The sequence below is a fragment of the Bos indicus x Bos taurus genome, chromosome 2 (assembly GCF_003369695.1).
Source record: "Bos indicus x Bos taurus breed Angus x Brahman F1 hybrid chromosome 2, Bos_hybrid_MaternalHap_v2.0, whole genome shotgun sequence".
In the NCBI taxonomy this organism is placed as follows: domain Eukaryota; kingdom Metazoa; phylum Chordata; class Mammalia; order Artiodactyla; family Bovidae; genus Bos; species Bos indicus x Bos taurus.
The window spans coordinates 90,369,441-90,387,257 of NC_040077.1; the positions used below are offsets into that span (position 1 = coordinate 90,369,441).

At 45.3% G+C, this 17,817-nt stretch overlaps 1 long non-coding RNA gene across 1 annotated transcript in view; it reads right to left on the bottom strand.

The window, feature by feature from the left end:
* Positions 1-5,458: 5,458 nt before the first annotated feature.
* The window catches only part of LOC113906414, a 30,076-nt gene continuing 17,717 nt past the window's right edge, over positions 5,459-17,817 (bottom strand). The window contains exon 3 of the long non-coding RNA XR_003514878.1: positions 5,459-5,853. This is a non-coding gene — a long non-coding RNA (uncharacterized LOC113906414). The remainder of the gene's footprint in view (positions 5,854-17,817) is intronic.

Genomic DNA, 17,817 nt, shown 5'->3' on the forward strand with positions numbered 1-17,817 from the left:
CCAGTTCTGAAACGTGTCTCATAAAGGGACCTGCATAGGGACAGGACCACATCTACCAGTCAGCAGATCAGTTTCCACCCTGCTATGTTCAGACAGTTCTCATCAATGTCTGCAAGAATTATTCCATCAATATGAAAAAGGATATATATGTGTATAAGTGAGTCACTGCTGTACAGCAGAAATTAACACAACATAGTAAATCAATTACAATAAAATTTAAAAAAGAATTACTCCAAAACTCAAACTAGTTAATGATTATAAAGGCTTAGTAAATGCTAACTAATAAAGAGGGGCCATTCCCACCTCCTGAACCCCCATATCTCCAGCACTCACGTGGAACGCCCTTTGAAGTCCACAAATTTGATGCATTTGTACACAGGGAGTGTTGAGGGGGATGGGTTTGGACCAAAACAAAGAAGTTAAGCCACTTCTGATTTGAAAGGCAACAATTGTGTGTGCGCTTTCCACTTGAACCAAGAGAAAGAAGCTCCATATTCAGCCCTTATTCAGTAAGGATCAAGGTGATTCTAAGGGAGAAAAAATGATTTTTTATAGGGAAGAAATGAACATTATCTATAAAAGATAACTGTTTTTAAAATCCTCAAATCTGTTCACTTCATTAGGATGTAAAATATGTCTTTCTCCTTTTCCACTTTATTAATGAATTAAATTAGATACCAACAAAAAATTACATGGAAGAAATCAGAGACCTTTTGTAACTAATTCCTTTTCCTTTTAAATATCATTATATAAAAACAGATATAATACAAAAATGATCTTCCTTCTCCTTCTGTCCCTCTACCTCTTTTTTCCCTTTTCTTCCCATCATCACTAGAGACCCACCATATGTCCTGTATCCCACCAGGATTCAGGGGAGTGAGCCACAGTCTCTGCACCTGAAGAGCTCAGTCCCATGGGGCCTGTGCTGCTTCCCAACCCAGGGGGAGGCAGTAACCAAGTGGTTCCAGGGAAAGGCTCTGGAAGACCAGTAGGTGGTCCATGGGCAGAAATGCAGGAGAAAGCATTCCATGATGAGGATGCACAAAGGCATGGAAGGCTTCCAGAAATGCAAAATGTGAAGATGCTAAAGCAGAAGATGTATGTGGAGGAGGGAGGACTTTAGAGGAGGGAAGGTGGCCTCTCCTCTCAGGCTCCTGGAGAGAACCTGGCTCCAAACCCTTTATGTGGAGAAGACTGATTTTTTCATCAAATGGTTGAAATTAAATGCTGAATGCAGGCAGGTGTGTATGTGAGAGTCTAGAGAGGAGAGAGACTCATGTTTTATTTATCCATTCATTCTTTGATGGACATTTGGATTGTTTTCCCTTTTTTGGCAATTATGAGTAATGCCGCCATGAACATTCACGGGCAAGTTTTCAGGGGGCCCTGTGTTTTCATTTCCTTAAGTTATAGACATAGGAGTGGAAATACTGGGTCAAATCAACTCTGTTTGACATTTTGAGAAATTGCCAAACTGTTTTTCCCAGATATCTTTTAAATCTGAATTTAAAAGATAATTTAAAACTTTCGAAATACATGACTTTCCTCCAACAATTATATAGCTGTGCTTCTCAAGGATTATGTGCATATTATTGTCAAATGACAAAACTAAAACAAGTTAGTAATGAGTTTGATGTCCTTTATTCAAGGGAAAACAACCCATGCCTTGGAGGAATACAGTGCTCTTCTCAAGGGGTTTTGGTCAAGAGTGAGGCTTTAGTCTATTAGAGGCAACAAAGGAGCGACTTGGAAATAGGGCATGACTGGCTGGGAGGTTGGGGCATTTCCTTATAAGGCTCAGGCCTGATTTTCCAGGGTAAGGTGAGCCAGCTGAAGCTGAACTGGGGGTTGTGATTGGTGATAGCTTGCCTTGATGGAAAGGTGTTTCCTGTTAAGTGCAGGTTGATTTAGGGTTGAAACTCCTGGCTTGAGCTGGGCCTTGGGTCAGCCTCCATTCTGTGAGTCCAGATCCATGAACTAACTTTATCATTATTTAAGCAGGGTGGGGTTTCCCAAGTGGCACTAGGGGTAAAGAATCCGCCTGCTAATGCAGGAGACATAAGAGACCAGAGATATTAAGAGAAGCAGGTTCGATCCCTGGGCTGGAAAGATCCCCTGGAGGAAGACATGGCAACCCACTCCAGTATTCTTGCCTGGATAATTCCATGGACAGAGGAGACTGGCAGGCTATGGTCCATAGGATCACAAAGAGCAGGACACAACTGAAGTGACTTAGCACACATGCACAAGCAGGACATTTAAAAATATTTATTATTTGTTTGGCTGTCTCGAGTCTTAGTTGCGGCATGCGGGATCTTCATGCGTGGCCCGCAGACTCTCTAGTTGTGGCTCACGGGCTCAGTTGCTCTAAGGCATTTGGGATCTTAGTTGCCAGACCAAGGATTTAACCAGTGACCCTTGCATTGCAAGGCAAATTTTTACCTACTGGACCAGGAAGTCCCAAGCAGGGCATCTCTTAGACCTGCAGTTCAAGGCTAGAGCAAATGAGACTCAGGGGGACTAGGACTAAAGAGATCTCCATCCTACCAGGAGATCACAGGTCAGTGCCTCAGACTCGTGCAGGAGTGGCTTTCTGCCTGCCTGGCTAAAACCTCTTGCTTTTATACAGAAACAATGGCTTTGAGCAATGCTCATATCTCTTAGATCTCCCTTCCTCTGTAACTGACCAGAGTCTATGGGATCAATTAGGTTGAAGGCAAAGGCCTTCAACTTGTGGGGCTTTTGAATTCCCACAGCAACTCTGTAAACACCAAGTGAAACCCTCATCATGACCGGAAGATCCAAGCAACAGTTCCTTTCCTGGGTCCCAGGAGCCCACATTGGGGAAGGCAATGGAATGAACAAAGGGGTCATTGAGCCTAACAGCAATGGGGTAGGGAAGGGCCTAGCCCAAAGATCTACTCCGAACCATGTGCTCTGGGTCCAGGTGCTTATTTATTCCTCTTTTTATAAAGGAGGAAACTGAGAGCTCGGACGCCCCACAGCAGTTAAAAAGGCAAGACAGAAATGAAGACAGAGTGGGTCTGCATCCCACCTGGGCCACCATAGTTGTGATCTGGGGCCTAGAGGCTGGAACAAGAGCGAGGGCCTGGCATCCACGCCACATCATTCAGGGGCCTTCCAGCACCAGCACCTGATCCAGCCCAGCAGAGCGGCTCTCCCTGATATTTTGGAAGCAATCATATATTTTTAATGACCTGCAAAATCTCCCTGTGAGAAGGGAGGGAGAGTTGAAATTACAGCCAAGCAATTTGCATTGCGAATAAGTTATCCTGCCTCCTGCTCTCCAAGAATATGCAGAAATAAATGCCTCCTAATGAACCCTGGGGGGCTGAGGCTTTGATATGAATTCTGCTGCAGGGGTAAAGAGTTCTAGCCAGACTGAAACTCAGCGTGAAGTTGGAGCAGGAGGGCTGGGGCAGTCCCCTTCAGAGCGAGGGAAAAAGGAAATTGGATTATCTTGCTAGCAGTTGGTGTTTTTCTATCTCTTAGAACCACAGATTAGTGCTCCCCTCCTTCAGATGGTTGGGGAGGGTGGGGAGAGATTCCATTTAGCCCTATTTCTCCAGCCGGCTGCTCACCTGCTTGTAACCCTTCCACCCTGGCCACTGTCAAGCTCCTTCTAGATTCCCTGGACATACAGAGACCAGGAGCTCCAAAGATTTTGCCTTTTCCAGAACTAAAAAAGACCTATTAAACACAGATGGGCTTCCCTGGTGGCTCAGACAGTAAAGAAACTGCTGCAATGTAGAAGACACAGGTTCCATCCCTGGGTCAGGAAGATCGCCTGGACAAGGGAATGGCTACCCATTCCAGTATTCTTGCCTGGAGAATTCCATGGACACAGGAGCCTGGTGGGCTGCAGTCCATGGGGTCGCAAAGAGTTGGACACAACTGAGTGACTTTCACTTTCTTTTTCATTAAACATAGATAGATGGATGGATAGATAGATAGATGATAAACAATCTTTCTATCTAAAGTCAGGTAACCTTTAGTTCTGGCTGCCATAAGGAAAACACCAGCGCCCACCCCCGACCTCTCGCCGCCCTCCCAGAGCCTACAGGGTCTGTGTTTATTCTGCACAGTGAAGTGTGTGTGTGTGTGGAGTGGGGACAAGTACGTGCTTGCAGGCCTGAGCTGTGTGGGGGCTGGCCTGTGAGCTGAGTGGTGTGGATCTGAGGGCATGTGGATGTGGTATTTGTGTGGGCTTGAGAGGTGTGGTAATGATGGTTTGTGTGGACTTGTGAAAGAGAGGAGGTGGGGAGGCCTGTTCACAGCCTCCCTGGGGAGTTGGTGGGGCTGGGCAAAAGCCCAGGTCGGACAAAGGGAATCCATCCGCAGCAGACCCAGAACTCCGTGCTTCTCTGCAGCTTCCTTGTCCTCACCTCTCCCCAGGACTGCAAACACATTCGTGACCCAGATTCTCACCCTCCCCTCTGGCCCTGCTCGAGGAGCTTGGAAGCTTAACAAAGGCCCTGAGACCTTGTGCCATGAAACAGGGCCCTTCAGAGGTTAAGAAGTGGGTGCATCCATCAGATAATTTGATTTCAAAGCCCACATCCACTGATCAGAAAGAGTAGACCATATTCTTCTATCCCTCTACTTATTTCCTCATCTGGGAAAACAGAGATGGTAGAGGATGTGGTAAATGCTTTATTGTTCAGTCGCCATGTACTAATAAATATGAGTTATTGGGGTGAATGGGTTGGGACTAATCAGCACTGTAGAATCCTATTATTGCAACCAGTGTTGGGGTAAGATGATTTAACCTTCCTTTTTTATTGAATGAAAGATTTGTTCAGTTCTGTAGTGCTTTACAATTTTCAAAAGCTTCACACACATGATTTCATATAATGCCATAATAACCCTTTTTTAAATTGTATAATCTCCTATCCCTATATGGCCTCCCCTCCCCCCCATTAGTCTCTCCTCTGTTTCTGTGATTCTGCTTCTTTTTTTTTGCTTTATTCACAAGTTTGTTATATTTATCTATCTATCACTATCTATCTACCTATCACTATAGATCTATCAATAGATAAATATATCGATAGAGCGAGCTGTCTATACACCTAGCGATCTATAAATCTATCACTATCTATATGTGATCGATAGTATTGTCTTTCTCGGACTTATTTCACTTAGCATAATGACCTCCAAGTCTATCCGTGTTGCTGCAAATGGCAAAATTTTGTTCTTTTTTATGGGCAGGTAACATTCCATCGTGCATATGTGTGTGTGTGTGTGCAAATATATATATACGTCATGTCTTCCTTATCCTTTCCTCTGTGATGGACACTTCTGCTGCTTCCATATCTTGGCACTGTAAATAATGCTGCTACGAACACTGGGATACATTTATCTTTTTAAATTAGTGCTTCTGTTTTTCAGATATATACCCAGCAGTATAATTTCTGGGTCATATGGTAGTTCTATTTTTAGTTTTGTGAGAAACCTCCATACTTTTTTCCACAGTGGCTGCACCAGTTCACATTCCCACCAACAATGTAGAGGAGCCCCCTTTTCTCCATACCTCGTCCACGTTTGTTATTTGTGTCCTTTTTGATGATGGCTATTCTGACAGGTGTAAGGTGATATCTCATTGTATTTCCCGGATGATTAGCGACATTGATCATCTTTTCACATGTAATTTAGCCTTTTTAAGATACTCTGAGGGACAGCAGGCAGAGGTTTGTGGGTTAGGGCCATACCCAAGGACATAAATAACCCTTGTTATAGGGAAGGTCTGTGCCGGCAAGGGTGTTTTCAGTGTATCCGTGCTGGTGATGGCACAGTGTACATTTGTTTCAGGAGCTTGTCTACATCAAGATGTCCCTGAAAAAAAAAGAGGAGCCATTATAGATTAAAAACAAACTTGAGCCATATTAAATCAAATTGAACTTGGGAGCACTGATTAGATCCTGATTTAAATGAATCAAGTATTTAAAAATTATGAGACAATCAAGAAAATATGAACATTGAATGGATATTAGATAATATTAAAAACAGATTGTTATAGAGAACAGACTTATGGACACGGGGGCAGGGGTTGGAAGGAGAAAGTGAAATGAATACAGAGAGTGTATGGAAACATATACACTAACATAGCTAAAATAGAGTGGGAATTTGCTGTATGACTCAGGGCACTCAAAGCAGGGCTCTGTGACAACCTAGAGGGGTGAAATGGGGAGGGAGGTGGAAGGGACGCTCAAGAAGGAGGGGATATATGTATACCTGTGGCTGATTCATGGTGACGTATGGCAGAAACCAGCACAATATTGTAATTATCCTTCAATTAAAAATAAATGAAGGGAAAAAATAAAAACGTATTGTTAATATTTTTAGATGTGTGCATGGCATTGTGGTTAGACTAAAAGCACAGACAGTCTTTATCTCTTAGAAAATATACTGAAATGGGTGGAATGATAAAATGTTCGGGATTCAAGTTAAAATAATCTATCTTGAGGTTTGGGAAGCAGGGAGAAGCAAATCAAATGAGATTGGCAAGCTGATGGTTCAAGGGGTTCCACTATACAATTAGATTTTCTCTAATCTCGTGTGTTCAAACATTTCCAAAATTAAAATATTAAGAAGGAAAGAAGCCGCCCTTTCTGGAGTTGCCACTTGGAAGGTGGCTTCTGCCCTCCCCCAGTGTCACCAGGACAAGACGATTCAGGCCCTTGACCAACAGGGAAGGGCACAGCTGAGCAGGGCATCCTAAGCCCTATAAATCAACAAGCACAGCTGAAGCCATTTAGTAGGAAGCTTGTTAATAAGAAAAATCTGGTTTAAATGGGTCATTTTATTGGGAAGAGGGAACAGAAGATGATGGATACCAGGGCCGCCCTGGCAGTGGGGAAGTTTATACTAGTGCCAAGCTCTTCCTCACAGGTTCCGATTGGATTGCATTAACTCCATCACCACCCTGAACCTTTTCCAGGATGGTGAACCCAAAGTGGGAGCAACAGGAGTGGGGGCTGGGCCTGGAGCATGTACAGGGGAAGGTACTGTTGGGTGATCAACTTCCTCATAGATGGGGGGTGCCTCCCAGGGGTGCTGGGAGTTTTCATATTCTAGAGAAGCCACATCTGGAATCTAGCATAGACTCTCATGGACCCAGGGCAGAAAAGTGAAGGAGAAAACAGTCAACTCGAAAGACAAGAAGGTTTTAAGTAGAGCACGTGCTCAGTCACTTCAGCTGTGTCCAACTCTTTGCTATAGACTGTAGCCCACCAGGCTCCTCTGTCGGGATTTTCCAGGCAAGAATACTGGAGTGGGTTGCTGGTCCCTTCTCCAGAGGATCTTCCCAACCCAGGGAACCTGCATCTCCTGCATTGCAGGCAGAGTCTTTACCACTGAGACAGCAGGGAAGCCCATAAGTAGAGTAACCTGAGCCAAAGACAGAAGGAAGGCCTCCTGTAGGAGTGGGACTTTGAAGGGGGATCTTAATGGAAAGAACCCAAGAGGGACCCTGAGAAATAACGTAGCCAAACCCAGGTGAGGATACTTGTGGTTAAATTGCACTGGAAAGTGGTTTTGATGAAAGAGGCCTTGGAGGGTCACATGACTTGGCTTGCTCAGCCCAAGGCCTAAGAAGACCTAAGCACCTGAATCCAGGTAGTGACAGGCCGAGGCAAGGGACCCTGGAGGAACCAGGAACTCAGCTTTCTATCCTTTCTGAATTTGCCAGCAACCCAGGGCTGCTGCAAGGGTCAGAGGAAGAGTGCTGAATTTGGAGTTAAAACACTCAAGTTCCAGCTTTGCTATTTCCCAGTGGCAAAACTTTGGGAAAGTGGCAAATCACTTGCATTCCATCAGCCTCAATTTCTCTATTGGCAACAGGATGAATGACATGTTTTGTTTTGTTTTGTTTTTTAACTTTTTATTTTATATTGAGATATAGCCAATTAACAATGTTGTGATAGTTTCAGGTGAGCTTGAAGGCACTCAGTGTTGCACAATGTATCCATTCTCCCCCAAGCTCCCCTCGCATCCAGCCTACCACATAACATTGAGCTGAGTTCCATGACCACACCTGTTTTACAGGTTGCTGAAGACAGTTATTTATGCAGTAGAAAGTGCATAGGATTTGAAGACAAGCTGTGGAGGCTCAAGTGCAGGCCTCACCAACCATGAGCTGTGGGCCTCTGAGGCAGTCAGTGCCTCTGAGGCCCTATTTCCTCATCTGAAAAATGGGAGAAGAATACCAGCTTAACAGGAAGACATATAGGGGAAATGTAATCAATTTATCACAGTGCCTAGCTCAGGAAAACACTCAATAATATTAGCAATTGGCATTAATAATATAATACACAAGAACAGAAAAGAGGTTAAATGTAGGTAGTCTCTAAGAATGACATAGAGAAAGCACCCTGCTTGAGAGAAGGAGCTCAGATCTTCCCAGACTTCGGGCATCTCAGCATTGACTTCGGGCACTTTGCTTTTATCTTTTCACAAAGAGCACAGGGACCACCCTGTTATAATACAGGCATCCTTCTGCATTGACAGGTAGCAGACCTGGTAGTGCCTATTAGATCAATAAAGTCACTTGATTGATCTGAGATCTTTCTCCACAGGCAGAAATGTACAGAAACTGTAGCCTGGGCATGATCAAGGTTTAAGAGAAGAGATAGGGAGCTTCAAAATTGGGAAAATAAAGGCAGACTATTGTTTTAATCTTGAGATTAACTGGGTGCCTTCAAAAGAAACTTTAACACGAACAGTGATTTGTAGGTCAAAAATCTTAGCATGAAGCAAAAAAAAATCTTGTTTGCATTATTCATACTCATGGGGGTGTGTGTGTGTGTGTGCATATATATATATATATATATCTTTAAATAAGACGTGCAGTCATTTTTCCCAGAGTTTGTACCTTGTGGTTACTAAAGAGACAGTTATGACACTTCCTTTGCTAAATTAAACCACGTTCACTTCACCCACATTTGTTCCTGGCTCTGCCACACAGTAACACCCCTCCGTGTCCTGGCCAGGCCTCTGCCTGGGCTGGTCCCCACCCCTCCCACAGAGCCGGAGGCAAGCCCAGCCGATGGCGGGATGTTTTCCTTCCCGTCTGCCCCACGGTTCCCTGATGGTAGACGCCTAGGGTGTGAAAGTGCACACCTCCAAAGTCAGCCTTCTGGTCCAAGAGGCCTCAGGAGGAAGCCAGCAGTCCCTCCATTTCCTGTGGGTGAAGGATTATGTGATGGAAACAGATCGCCCCCCATTCCTCTTCCCAAGTCACACACGCCCAGCCCAGCGCCTGAGTTAGCAAGCAAGTGACATCCAATTAAGGCTGGACTAAGACCCCAGAATTTAAAAATAGGTGTTTGGACTTTCAGGCTTTTTTGTGTCCTTCCGGCTCCATTGCCACACTCTTCTCTGTAGGGAGATACTGAGCTGGGAACAGTCCTGCATGCACAAAGGGTTACTCCCCTCGTGGAGGGGGGCTGGAATTCTACACCCCCACTGGTTTGCTTGCTGCTGTTTTCCTGTTGCTTTTCTCCCATTTTTCTTCTATCTTGAAGGCTCATTAGGAACTCTGTGAGTTAGAAGACGTTTGTGTCACCAGGCTCTGCACTGCCAGCTGGGCACCAGGCAGGGAATATGCACCCTGTTGACACGGGCCAGCACAGGCCAGGGGGCCTCACAGGCCCGCAGCACTTTTTACATGGAGATGAGCTGCCACTTGGCTCCTTCTGTAACTAATCACCAGTGTTGTTGAAATATTACTACTTCTGTTACAACCACTAATGCCCCAAATGAGGAACAGGTGCTTCAGGGTAACATCAAGCACGGATGTTACTTCTCATTGGGAGCTGCAGCCTGCCCAGTGAATATCCAGGGAACCCGTTTGATTTCAGGGCCATGTTGCTGCCTCTGTTGACAGAGTTGGAACAGTGCTGGGATCGGCAGATACAGGATCCCTGTATCCTGTATAAACCCAGGCTGCCCTGAGGAAGGTTTGAGGAGCACAAGATCTAAAAATAAAAAGAGAGAGACACAGGAGGAGGGAGTGCTAAGGGCATGAGCCTTGGAGTTCACCCAGCCTCAGTTTGAGTCTTAGCTTCAGCCTTCATTAGCTGTGAGACCTTGGACCACTACTTTCCCTCTCTGAGCTAGTCGCTTCATCCAAAACACAATAATATCAGGGTTGTTATGAGGGCTCAAAGTAATGTAAGCAGGTGGTGAGCACAGTGCCTGGCACCCAGTAGGGGCTCCATAATGGAAGCCGTTACAGTTACATTGCGCCGGGTGGCTGATGCCTTTCACAGAGCCCGTCCCCTCCTCCACACACACACACCATGCCTGACATGCCCAGGGTCCCTAGCAAAGTAACTGGCTTATGATTTATACTTCTCTCCATGCTGACCCCATATCCAAACCAGATGGAGATCGTAGTCATGCCAACAACCAGCATTTGCGTTTCCCTTCCTGGCTTATAAAGCACACACATCCACATCCCACTTCTCCATTCTCAGAGCTACCTTGTTGGGTATTTGTGCATCCATACTATTTTCAGAAGAGAAAGTGAAGGCTTAGAGAGGGTAAGTGAGGTGCCCAAAGTCACACAATGTACAAATGGCAGACCCAAGACTGAAGTTCAGTGTCCTTTCTGCCACTGCAAACTCCCTGTTGCTCAGCACCCTGCCATGAAAGGAGAAAAACATACCCATCCCCTCTCCGAGACAACACTTCGCATCTCTCCAGGGCTGTCTGCTAGGAAATTAACCAATTTACCTGTGACAATGCAGAAGCAGCTGTCAATAGCTTACCCTTCCCAAGGTAAATATTTGTATTTGGATGAGGATCTTTTATTGACTGGAAGAATTGATGCTTTTGAACTGTGGTGTTGGAGAAGACTCTTGAGAGTCCCTTGGACTGCAAGGAGATCAGCCCTGGGATTTCTTTGGAAGGAATGATGCTAAAGCTGAAACTCCAGTACTTTGGCCACCTCATGCGAAGAGTTGACTCATTGGAAAAGACTCTGATGCTGGGAGGGATTGGGGGCAGGAGGAGAAGGGGACGACAGAGGATGAGATGGCTGGATGGCATCACTGACTCGATGGATGTGAGTCTGAGTGAACTCCGGGAGTTGGTGATGGACAGGGAGGCCTGGCATGCTGCAATTCATGGGGTTGCAAAGAGTCGGACACAACTGAGCGACTGAACTGAACACAAAGGAATTATTTTCTGGTCTTATGCTGAGGGAATTACAATAACCCTCTAGGTGACTGCTTTTCCTTCTCTGTGGAAGACGTGTTACACACGTTGAGGCTATGACCACATGAAACGCAGGGAAGATATCACACAATTATAAAGCTGTCAGCAGGAATTCCCTGGTGGCCCAGGGGTTAGGCCTCCACACTGCCCCACTGGGGTCCTGGGTTCAATCCTTAGTCTGGGAACAGCAAGCAGTGTGGCCCAAAAAAAAAAAAAGTTAGTAATCTTTAACTCAGTAAAGCATAGCCCAATAATTGCATCACTCTATACTAGATTTAATTCCATCTTCTCCCCCAACTAGACTCAGTACTGGGCTCTGGCTGAGTGGCTCTGGCCAAAGAGTACCAGTTTAACCTTTCTGGGCTGAGCTGAGGGAACCGCGAGCTTTTCAATGACATCCACATCTCTGATGTTAACAACACCCTGTGAGGCTGTGTGAGTTAGGTGCTATTTTCCCTTACACAGATAAGGATACAGAGAGGTTCCAAAGGCATGCCTGAGGTGCCCAAGATCCCAGGCTAGCATGCAGTGGTACCCGGACCAGTCCTGCCCTTTCAGAAGGGTGCCTCTTCTACTTCTTCCTGCAGACCTCGTACCTCCTGGGTGTTTGTGAAGTGAAGCAGCCACAAGTTTATTCTCCCACGTTACTCGGCACTGGCCATCTGCAGATGAAACAGTGAATCATGGAGACAAGTAGAACCCATGGAGGCCACCCTGTCCACCACCGCATTATATCTGAGTGTGGACCCTGGAACTCCACTGTGAGGTGGGTTTGAAGAGTGCATGGAGACAACTCTCTCCCCAAATAGAAGCCATGGGAAGTAAGCCTTAGCTGTCTTGTTAGCTAGGGTCGGGGGTTAAGGGAGGTTAGAGGTTGACTTAAGACATACTCTCTAAGAATGCGAAGAGTTAACTGTGTCTGTCATTTTCCTAGGACAAGGCAAGAAGTTGTGGGTTTATGTCATGACGCAAAGAAATAGGGTAGACATTAGAATGGTCTGACCATGAAGACCACTAAAATAGACTCATTCAAAAGAGGAGAGGATGCTGCTTCTTTGGAGATTTGTAGCAAGTTGGTTAGTTGCTGGGTAGGGTAGCATACCCATCATGGAGATGAGGATACTGAAGTTTAGGATTATTAGATTTCCCTTTGAGACTTATGGCCAACAACTGCTAGAAGATACCATATAAACAAAAAGCATAACTCACTTATTTTTAATTGAATAATCGTTACTTCTAATTTGGGATGATTTCAACAATGATTCTTCTTGTACTTCTATTTTGGCTCTCTAGGGGCAATTTGAAGTTTCCTGGTAATTTATCATTTTAACCACAGTTTTCCTGAGGCAGTAAGTTTATATGGGAAAAGAGTTTACTCCAAATCTTAAAGTTTTTTCCTACAGTATAATTTACCATCACACTAAACACACATGTCATTATCTCATAAGCTCATAATTGCCTACTCCTCTAACCTTGACATCTCCAGAACAGGTAGTCTCCTTCAAAGAATATATCATCGTAACACCAGTACAAAATGCAGATGACCCTGCATGACAGATAGAGAAGTTTTTTTTTGTTTTTTTTTTTTTTAATGGAAATAACACCCAAGAAAGAGAGAAATAAAAGGCGCTCTGTGACCCTGACTTTATACTTTGTCCTCCATGGATTGGAAGTTCCTGCCCTTTGTACGCACAGATGAGGAGGCTGATCTGTACCCGGAGGGCAGGTGCTCCATAGCCTTTCTGGGAGGTGATGGTTTACACAGATCCAGACACACTCTGGTCCTCCCTCCCTCATTCTTGTGAGACAGCTCCCTGAGGAGCAAGTGGGGGACTAAACTGCCAGCCTTTGGGGCTGAACCTGTGGCTTTATTTTATCCTGCGCTCACCAGACAGCATGAATGATATAGAAACGAATCGAATCACTGACTGAAACTCTGGTACACAATAGAGCAGCATCTCCCAACCTTTCTCACAAACAGGCATATAGAAAAAATCACTCACCATAACAATAACATGATAATAATCCAGAGAAAGCAGATTAGATTGCTTGCAAGCAATCAGATGGCTCCTGCCACTCCAGGCCGTTCCTGACCTGCAAATGGGTGAAGGGCCAGTATTTTGTGCCACCCACTGGGAGGCTCTGGAGACAGCACAATGGTTAGAGCAGAGTGGTACCAGGTGGGAGACGGCTGTGCAGTTAGATGAGTTGGATTTTTTTTTTTTGAAATATAGTTGATTTACAATGTTGTGTTAATTACTGCTATACAGTAAAATGACTCAGTTACATAAACATATGCATACATTCTTTTCCATCATGGTTTATCACAGGATATTGAATGTAGTTCCCTGTACTATACGGTAGATCTTATTGTTCATCCATTCTGTATATACCAGTTTGCATCTGCTGGGAGGGATTGGGGGCAGGAGGAGAAGGGGATGACAGAGGATGAGATGTCTGGATGGCATCACTGACTCGATGGACGTGAGTCTGAGTGAACTCCGGGAGTTGGTGATGGACAGGGAGGCCTGGCGTGCTATGATTCATGCGGTCGCAAAGAGTTGGACACGACTGAACGACTGATCTGATCTGATCTGAACCTCAATCCATCCATCTCCCACTCCCCTCAACAACCACAAGTCTATTCTCGATGTCCGTGATTCTGTTTGTTTCATAGATAGATCCATGAATTTGTGGCATATTTTAGATTCTACATGTAAGTAATATCAGACGGTGTTTATCTTTCTCTTTCTGACTTGCTTCACTTAGTATGATACTCTTGAGGTCCATCCATGTTGCTGCAAATGGCATTATATCACGCTTTTTTATGGCTGAGTAGTATTCCATTGTATATATGTATCGTCTTTATCCATTCCTCTGCTGATGGACACTTAGGTTGTTACCATGTCCTGGCTACTGTGAATAGTGCTGCTGTGAAATAAGGATGCATGTATTTTTGAATTATAGTTTTGTCTGGATATATGCCCAGGAGTGTGATTGCTGGTTCATATGGTAATTTTATTTTTAGTTTTCTGAGATGGGTTAAATGTGAGTCCTGGCTCAGTCATTAATGGTCTTAGGTGAGTTGTTTAATCTCTCCTTGCCTCAGTTTCTTCACAGGTGTAATAGGATGAATAATAGTATGTACTTCGTGGGACTATTTTAAGGATCAAATGAGTTAATCCATGTAAAGTGCTTAGTAAAATGTCTAGCACAGAGCAAGCAACTGGAGAAATGGCATCTGCTGCTGTTACTGCTGTATTCACTCCACAGTCCCAGGGTCTGCTTCCCAGCAAAGAGCAAGCATAAACAGTAACATGCTCCCAATCCAGTTAGAAATCACACTCATATGATTCATGGTTTTCTCAAAATCTGTACCTGCTTTTTTCTTCTCTATCAGCCCATCTCTAATATGGCCATAGACGTCTAAGAGGGAGCAGTAAAAAAGGAAAGAAAATGGACTTGGGAGCAGGAATTTCACATCCCAGTCCTGGTTCTCCTGCTGGATAAATCACCTCACCATTCTGGTCCTCAAACTCTTCATGGATCAAGAGATGGTGGTTGACCAGATGACTACAGAGATCTTTCCGGCTCTAAGATGTCATGGAATGCTTTGTGAATTAGAATTGGAGTATGAGGTGTGTGTGCTTGGTCACTGGTGCCTACATCTGCATCACTGATTTCCAGGAAGATTAACACAAAAGGAGTTAATGTTTTCTCTGAGTCAGAACACCCAATACATCCCACCTGCCATAAGAACATATCTTCAACTCACCGTTGTTGCCCTCCCAATAGCTGAATTCTAAATTAGAGGCTTTTATAACTCAAGAATGAATCCGTAAATATGTCTCCTAGGTAACATCTTGTTAGCTTCATTGCTCAAAGCCCTTGAAAATAATAGAACTGCATTTCTTTTTAAAAATAGTAACTCAGACATCTCATTTAGGCCTCCCACCCAATTAGTCTGAATTAGTAAAATGTGTTCATTTCTTTCCCGATGAGAACATTGAATAAAAACATTGGATGAATACATTGTATTCATCTATGAGAAATACATATAAAATGTGATTTCCCAGCACCTAGGATTGTTCTTACCTAGCTCTGTTTTTTCAGAGGTGGTTATAACATGTACATCCTTCTTGCTATTAAAAATTAATATCTCAGCCCATATAGTCACTCAGAAATAACAGCCAGAGCAACATCTCAATTTAATCCTGGTCCTGACAAGAACCATCTCCCTCCTGCAGAGTTTGAGGAGAATTTTCTCTCCCTTTCTTTTTCCCCATCCTTCTAGAAAGGATGGCTCTCTGAAGCCATTTCTCCGACCACCTGTGTACCAGCTGTACTGCTCCTGCTGAATGTCAGAACATCCCAGCCCAGTGAAGAGGGGAGGTGGGGCAGAGCTATGTGGCCTGAAGGACTTGGCAGAACAAAGCCCCACTAAGCAGGGCCCTGTGTTTTCACTGACATGAATGCCCAGGGAAATGCTCTGGGAAGCCCAGCCCAGGCCTGTGTCAGAAAGACTTTCCTGGAGTTTGAACACATACCACAGGCTCAAAAGACCACCAGTCTCATCCAACCAGTAGAACAGTGTTTTCCAAGCCTTGGAGAGAGCTCAGACCTGCCGCTCAGGATGGGCTGGTAACCTGAAGTGGAGCCAGGCCAACAACTGGGTGTCCTCAGAGACGTCAAGAGGGTGTGAGAGAGCCACAGGGCCGGCAGGGGTGGCACTCATATGAGGACCGGCATCCAGGCGTGGGGAGGAGTAAGATGAATGTGGCCAGGACGTTTACTGCTCACTGCCTTTGACAAATGACGATGGTCAGCAGAATGAATTCACCAGCAAAGAAAACACAACTCACAGGGCAGCCACGGAGCCCTTTAAGAAGTGCCTTTTTTCTCCCCTAGTGGTGTGGCCATCACCAAGGCAGAGAGAAACAGGCCCCCAGGAGTGGCCTGGGTCAACCAGACTTCCCCATGACTTGCTTCCTGTGATAGGCAGAAGGGTGGCCCCCAAAGATATCTAGGTCCTAATCCCTGGAACCTGAAAACATTCCTTTACCTGGTGAAAAGGAATCTGCTGATGCAATTGAACTGAGGCTCTTGAGATGGAGAGATTACCCTGAATTATCTGGGTGGGCCCTGAATGTCATCACAAGTGTCCTTATAAGAGAGAGGTAGAGGGAGATTTGACTACAGAAGATGAGAGGGTGATATGAGGCCTGAAGCAGAGATTGGAGTGACGCTTCTTGAAAATGGAGGAAGGGGACTTCCCCTCCCATCTAGTAGTTAAGACTGCGCAGTCCCACTGAAGGGAGTGCAGGTTCAATCCCTGGTCAGGGAACTAAAATCCCACATGCCACATGATAATGGCCAAAAAAATGGAGGAAGGGCTACAGGCTAAGGAGTAAGGCAGCCACTGGAAACCAAAAGGGTAAAGAAGTAGATTCTCCTCTAGAGCCTCCAGGAGGGCCCAGCCCTACTAACACCTTGATTTCAACCCAATAAAATTGATTTCCCACTCCTGGCCTCTGGTAAGTACTGTAAGAGTATAAATTCATTTTATTTTAAGCCACTAAACGTGTGGCCATTTGTTTCAGCAGCAATAGGAAATTGCAAACGTTCCCAAGAGTAGGGGATGCCCCAGTGGCAGGACCTTCTTTTATGGCAGAGAAATTCCTGAAAGACAAAAAGGAGCGTCAGTGCACTTTTGGGTAGATACACCCCAGCCTAAACACCATGCCTCTTTGGCCAATGCTGGGAATGCCTGGGGCAGGGGTGGAGGAAGAGAACTGGCGTTTATTGAGCACCATATTTAAGCCTCACAGCAGCCTGGTGAGGTAGATGTTAGGACTCCAGGTTCTGGTGAAGAGCACTAAGCTGACATTTTGGTCATTTGTCCAAGGTCACAGCTCATCAGCTGCAGTTCCCCAGGGAAGCTTGCTCCCACTCCTCTGCCCTGTGTGCCCTTTGCTTAAGGATCCTCCACAGTGAGAGATGGGGGCAGGCAGTTGCTGTGGCTACAGTTTCAAGGAGCTCATTCATTCATTCATTCACTAAACAGTTAGCCAGCACCTCCCAGTTGTTAGGTCCTGTGCTGGAGGAAAAGAAGCGACCTTCTGCTGCAGGCCACTTACAAGCTGCTGCTGCTTCAGTCGTCTTCGACTCTGTGTGACCCCACAGACGGCAGCCCATCAGGCTCCCCCATCCCTGGGATTCTCCAGGCAAGAACACTGGAGTGGGTTGCCATTTCCTTCTCCAATGCATGAAAGTGAAAAATGAAAGTGAAGTTGCTCAGTTGTGTCCGACTCTTCGCGACCTCATCGACTGCAGCCTACCAGGCTCCTCCATCCATGGGATTTTCCAGGCAAGAGCACTGGAGTAGGGTGCCATTGCCTTCTCCGACTTACAAGTCAGGAGCAGACTTTTACAACACAAGTCGTGTTGTCATTTCCCTCTGTAAACCCCACAGCCCACCTCAGGCAAGGACGGTTGGCGCAAAGGCTCACTCACAGTCCACAAGGAGAGTTCTCTTGTTTTCCCAAGAAGGAGCCAAAACTTGGCCTTGTTGGTGACTTT